The sequence below is a fragment of the Pelmatolapia mariae genome, unplaced genomic scaffold (assembly GCF_036321145.2).
Source record: "Pelmatolapia mariae isolate MD_Pm_ZW unplaced genomic scaffold, Pm_UMD_F_2 NODE_ptg000532l+_length_25860_cov_1, whole genome shotgun sequence".
NCBI classification, from domain to species: domain Eukaryota; kingdom Metazoa; phylum Chordata; class Actinopteri; order Cichliformes; family Cichlidae; genus Pelmatolapia; species Pelmatolapia mariae.
In genome coordinates, this window is record NW_027052217.1 from 11,288 (window position 1) to 18,312 (window position 7,025).

Sequence of the window (7,025 nt, forward strand, 5' to 3'; positions counted from 1 at the left end):
AAGGTATTGTATTTTCCATGGAATCATTTTATATCTTTTACATTTCAAATATTTTAGACATCTTTAAAATATATTGTGAATTACATTAAGTGAAAATTAAAATGAAAGTATTGTGAATGTAATATTACCCATTTAAATGTAATTGACTCAGAGTTTATTATAAATTTCTATCCAGAAAAATAAGTTTATCCATTGTTTTTGCATTCAGTCTATTGCGGGGTTTGTTTGTTTTTTGGCACCATTTCCCCAGCTTTGGAAAACTCACAGGCACAGATGAAGCTGGGGTACAAAAACTGTAAAGTCAGGTGGAAAAGGTTCTGACAAGATGTCTTCCTATTCCCCCAGTACGTTAAAGGATCCTCTGATCTTGGAATGTTTCTCTCCGACACTCTCCACAATACTAAGGGGTTGACAGTCCTTTATAATGAAATTCAGGCCTGCCTGGCCCAGAGCAGTCTTCCTAGATGCTTGATTTCAAAATAATAAAACACATAATAAAAAAAAATATGATAAAGCTGTTCAGTGTCTATATAGGCCGACCTGTGTTCATTCTCGGTGTGTTTGTCTGCTCATTTTCATGTTTGGCTCTGTAATGCCTAAACACTGAGGAGGTGTTCTGATAGATTACACTGAAACAAAGACAGACAAACTATTACCTTATTTCCAGTTAAAAGATCAAAATGATCCCACACACCAGAAACAATTCTTTTTCTTTTGGGCTCCATTTTGTTATGGAGATATGTGTATTTTTTATTTATTTATTTATTTATTTATTTATTTATTTTATCTTTGCGAGAGTAATTTTGTGGGGGGTTTTGGTGGCGACTCATTCCGTTGGCAGATGCGGATGCGGTACCTTTTAAACACAGCTTGGCGCGTTGGCAATGATCGATACAGCAGCTGTATCGATCACGTGACTTTTTCTTAAAGCGACGCACGCACCGATACAGGCTTCACTCTGTGAGCTTGACACAAGCGTCGGTGCGTCAGTGTTGCTGGACCCATCACTACCTCTCACATGTAAGTTTCAAGGTAACTTTGAACTGAGTTCAGTCAATCTCGAGTTTTTCGAAGTTTTCTGACTGACGTTTTCTGTTGCTCTCTGTGAGAGAAGACCGTTAAAGGCGAGGCTCTCCAGAGTGTAGCAAAACAGGAAACAGCAGCTGTGTGTGTGTAAGTGTGCAAACGAACAGATTAGAAGTGCAAGTGAGCCACGAGTATAGAAAGGTCAAGTTTCGTGAGTTGCTTTTCTCACCACTGATCACGCGCTCAACACTCTACACATACTTGCATCACACGCGCGCTCTCAAGCATCAGTGTTGTCACGTGAGTTGCAGGTGTTACCATATAACGGAAATCTCCATTGTTCTGTAGCAGGGGTTCTCAAACGTTTCACAATGAGTTTCACCCTTACGAGCGACATCACAGCACAGTAGTACAGGCAGTAGCTGTTTTTGATACGGGCGATTTTCATTTTCGCTGCACAACTAAAGCGTGCAATTTACTTTGTGTGCACTCAAATGGAGTCGAGTCAACCAGCGCCACCTCTGGCCAAGTACCATAGCCTACAGCCAGACTGACTTGTGACACACACAGTAGCGCTTTTTGATACGGTCGACACGGGCGGTTGCCCGTATCCAAAAATCGTGGTGGGGGTTAGTTGTCTTTGCTTAATGATTGGTTTTAGTCTTAACAATCCTCATTGCTGGCATTGCATCTTTCAATGCCAGCAATGCCAGGTATCAGTGCTCAAACCTTTTGTGTTTCTTTCCAATAAGTTTCCCACCTCGGGAAGCAAAAATGTGTTCTTTTACTTGTCAGGTGAACATATGAGACACTTTGACTCTTCAGTGCAGTGTGGAGCCTAACAAAGATGTGTTTTGTGTCTCAGCAGGAGGAGAAGAGTCTGACGGAGCAGCATAGGAACATTTTCAGCTACTTGGACTCAGCTCAGCCACTACAGAGGAAACAATGAGCTCAACACAGAAGGTGACAGACAGAGCAGGGCGATATGACCAAAAATATTTATCACCATATACAACTGAAAATTTGTGATAACAATATAACTGACGATATAATTGACACAAGACAAAATACTTTACAACTCCACAACTTTATAAAAAATCCATCAATGTATTTTCACTTCAACAAGCAGCTGTTTTTTATGTGCATTAAAGTTATATAAAAATGTAACAGTGCAAATGCAAATTGCTTGCTGACAGTTTAAGTAAAATCAAATCACTTTTATTGTCACATCACATGTGCAGGTACACTGGTACAGTACATGTGAGTGAAATTCTTGTGTGTGAGCTTCACAAGCAACAGAGGTGTGCAAAAATACAATAACATGAAACAAGCAAATATAAGGATGGCTAAATCTGAGAATTATATGAATAAATATATGTACAATATAAGAGTGTATGCATATTACTGAATGTGTATACTTAATATGTATGTCTACGTGTGTGTGTGTGTGTGTGTGTGAGTGTGTATATACATATTTTACAAATTAAATAGAGTAAAAATAAAATAAATATATAAAAGGCATTTCCAGTGGAAATTGGCCGACACATCCTGAGCACAACCATGTATAATATCCACAAAACTTAAAAAGAGGTTATACAGGTTTTGAGAATTGCATAAATATTGGAAATTGGAAAAGTTGCTGCTTAAGTTTTTCTAATAGCAATTTGCATTCACTCCAGAATGTTATGAAGAGTGATCAGATGAATTGCATCGTCCTTCTTTGCCATGAAAATGAACTTAATCCCAAAAAACCCTTACCACTGCATTTCATTGCTGTCATTAAAGGACCTGCTGAGACCATTTCAGTAATCGTCTTCTTAACTCAGGTGAGAATGTTGACGAGCACAAGGCTGGAGATCATCATGGCTGTATCCCAATTCAGGTTCTGCAGCTTTAAAGGTCCTCAAGGGCCACGTACTCAAACACCGCTAAGGCCGGAAGTGCGAGGCTTGTGAAATGGGACGGTCTAGCCTCCATCGTGCTGCCCAGGTTGCCTAGCAACCATGATACTAACAGCTGAAAACATTTCATACAGCTTTGTTTGACAGAAATGAAGGAGAACATATTTTGTTCATTTGTTTCTACACGAGCTCTGATTTAATAAGTATCTGAGGCTGAGACCACAGGACTGTAAAACATGATAGTTGGGCTTCATTTCTGTACTGAACAGTCATTTAAGATTAGCTAGTAAATAATAATTAGCTAATGTTGTTCATGAGACTAAAATCATCTCACTGTGGTAATGTTAATATAATATGGCCAATATTATAGTTATTACATTAATCACTTCACTCAAAGACACTCAAGTATCTCTGACAGTGTATATACAGATGTATCATATATGAGAGACAAATATTGTTCTTTTAATATGTTGGCATTATTACATTTGGCTCAATGCTTACATATATGTAAAAAAGAAAATGTACAAGCTGTGATAACTGTTTCTGATAGAATGAAGATCAGACTGATATATGAAATATTCCTTTATTGGGTGAGAACATCAGACCATGTCATAACTGCTTTAAGTCATACAGAATAGATATCAGAGCCTTAAACAGGCTGACTTCTGCTAAATGGGTCAAACTGGGCAGAAAGTCTACAAACACATAACATCCTTATAGAATATGATGTAACACTATAGATCAACTTAGCTCAGAATATATAAAGCACATAAACAATTACAGCAATATGATGCAACAAACACAGCAGTGCTACTAATCCAAAATACTCAAAGCTTCATAGAACTGAAACAAACATTTATTTTTAGCTCCATTCTGCTGCTGATACATACTTTAGGTTTCTGAATATTAAACTTGTTGCTGCCTTTCATAGTGTGTAACTTGAAGGCCCTGAGTACTTTCTCCCACACTGAAAACACTGGGATGATAACATTATTTGAACATTACCTAATAAGACTGATTCAGGACAGACAATTAGTTATGTTAAACTTTCCTAGCAGTCCTTCACAAACAGGGAACAGTCTGTCTATTCTCTCCATCTGTCAGCTGCTGCTGGCTCTTCCTCCTCCTCTTCCTCACACACTGCTGAGTTTGTCCTGGTGGATCATCAGGGGTGCAAAGCCTCACAGATGATGTGCAGCAGTGGCTCCCTCAGTCTGTCCTCACTCTGGACACTTGCAGTCGTCACACGTGGAAATCAAATGTGTGATAAGCTGCAGGATTCAAACACAAGTGTAACTTATAAATACATGTTCATACTTTTATTCCACAATCAGAGAGAAAGAAACAGAGAGAGAGTGCAGGACAGACAGACAGGTGACAGTCTCAGGTGTACACACTGCTACAAAACAGCACAAGAGAAGGAGGATTTAGTGTTTGTGTTATTACGAGTGCTAAACAAGAAGAGTTCCCAGATGGTCCAGTGGACACATGTGTGACTCCTGTGATTAAAGCATCTTTCTTTCAGCTTAACGAGTGAACCGTCAGCTCGTTCAAACACACGTTAAAGTCCGTTTGGCTCGACACCACCGAACAGAGGCAGCAATATAACATAGCTAACATTAACAGTGCAGTGAATCCTGCTTGTGCCGTCATATTCAGGACTGCAAACCGAGCAGCATCACTGACTTTCAGCTTGTTGTGTTTGTGGATATATGACTGACTTTAATTATCCATAAAATCATCACATTCTCTGTAAGATTAAGGTCGACCAGCTGGATCCTGACCAGCTATTCTATGGCTTACTTGTAGTTATAAAGAAAGCAATTTTGTCTTGGGGGTAAATGTGACCGAGGACCTGTCCTGGGGCAACCATACTACCTTAGCTGCACGGAAGGCCCAACAGCGCCTCTACTACCTGAGGAGACTGCGGAGTGCACACATTCCCAGACCTCTGATGCTGAACTTTTCTAATTGTGCCATTAGCAGCGTTCTGATGTATGGATTGCTAGTGTGGTTCCCCAGCTGCACCAAGGCCGATCAGCAAGCACTACAGCGGGTGGTGGAAGAGGCTGGCAGAATTATTGGAACAACCCTGCCAGAGATTAGTAATATCTTCCGCACTCGCTGTCTGAGGAGGGTGCACAGTATCCTGCGGGACCAATATCATCCTGCGCGCCACCTTTTCCACCTGCTGCGCTCAGGGAGAAGGTACAGGTCCATACAGGCCAGAACATCCAGATTGGCCAACAGCCTGTATCCACAGGCTGTGAGGCTTCTGAACTCTTTGCCCCCTCTCTCTCACGGACAATGATCATATCCAACTTCTAAATATTACTTGTCATGTTGTATGTTGTTGCTAGGGACTGTTTTATTGCACTGGAGTTATATTTACACTTATTATTATTTTATTCATGGGTGTACGGAAGCTCCAAACGCAATTTCATTGTTTTCTGACAATGACAATAAATATTTGAATTGAATTGAATTGAATTAAACACACCACATTTATTTCTGCTCAGCTGCAGTATCCAGATGAAATACATAATCATATTACACGATTTTCAACAAACTGCAATTTAGTAAATGCTCAAGTTAAAAGTAACTTTTTGTAAAACTGTTATATTTAGAGCAACTTTTAAGTCGAATAAATTACCTTATAAAATTAGAGAATTAGCAACTATTCAAAACTTCAATGAACACTTAAAAGCCGATTTACAGAGCTTTTAGTTGTTTTGAAATTTGTGTAATGTGCTTCAGTGTTATTGATATTATTATTAAATTATTATTATTATTATTGATTATATTTTAACAATTGTGAAACTGTGGATGTAAGAGCCAAATTATGTGGATATCTAGAATCCACTTTATTGTGTAATATTTTATGTGATTGTATTTGACAGAAGACAAGTAACCTCTGTTGTGGAAGCTAATGGGGTTCCTTTTATAAACAAATAAACAAACATAGGATTTATTATCAGTAAATGATTATATATAAAACTATAACAAAATATAGAAATAGGAAATGGGAAACAACAAAATAATAAAAATTATAAAATAATATAAGTGTGTGTGTGTGTGTGTGTGTGTGTGTGTGTAATCAGGAGGGATGGGCATGATTTTAGTGTTTAAACAGTGATGAATTATTTTTAACAGCAGGTTGGATGTAATGTGTTAGAACTACCAGCAGGTGGGGATAAGAGACCGTTAAGGTGTTTGGTGCCACACTCCACCTTCAGGTTTAAAACTTGTGTTAATGGAGGGAGTTTGAAGGTTCAGTTTGTTCCACGACTGCATTTCACTCAGTGCCTCTGTTTGTATCTCTGTCACTGCAGGACCAACATGGAGCGAGAAGTCAGCGCTCTCAGGAGGCCGACAAACCTCACAGAAGAAAGAGAGAGAAAAAAACACACCTGTGACTTGTGTGGAAAGTCTTTTTCCAGGAAGGGTTCCCTAAAAAACCACCAACTCATCCACAGTGGAGTTAAAGCGTACAGCTGTGATCAGTGTGGCAGAGCTTTTACTCAAAGTGGTAGCTTACAGAATCATCTAGTTACCCACTCTGTAATTAATGCATACAGTTGTGACGAGTGTGGAAAAACTTTCAGCCAGAGAGGAAACCGAAATATACACCGACGCATTCACAGCAGACATGATGTGTACTGCTGTGATCAGTGTGGCAAATACTTTGCTACAGACACACAGTTACAACGACACACGTTTACCCACACTGAGGGACGACCTTATAAATGTGACCTGTGTGAGAAGACTTTTAAATCTCCACATTCCCTGAGACGACACCAACAGATCCACACCAGAAAGAGACTCTACAAGTGCTACTGTGAGGTATGTATTTATATTGTTATCTTGTCATTTTAGCCTGACTGTTTGGAACAACTCTGCTCATTAAACTGTGTTAGCATGTTAGCAATTCTACTGCATGGAAAAGCAGCTCTGAGGCTACGTTCACACTGCAGGTCTTAATGCTCAATTCCGATTTTTTGATCAAATCCGATTTTTTTGTCTGCTTGTTCACACTACACATAAAATGCGACATCAAACGCGCTCTAGTGTGAACGCTCAAAGCGGCCCGCATGCGCA

General features: G+C 39.3%; 1 long non-coding RNA gene across 1 annotated transcript; it reads left to right on the forward strand.

Moving 5' to 3' along the window:
- The first annotated feature begins 1,923 nt into the window (after window positions 1–1,923).
- Window positions 1,924–6,324, forward strand: LOC134623284 (uncharacterized). Its single transcript, XR_010093290.1, has 3 exons — window positions 1,924–1,989; window positions 2,812–2,852; window positions 6,260–6,324. It is a non-coding gene; the product is annotated as an uncharacterized LOC134623284 (long non-coding RNA).
- The last annotated feature ends 701 nt before the right edge of the window (window positions 6,325–7,025 follow it).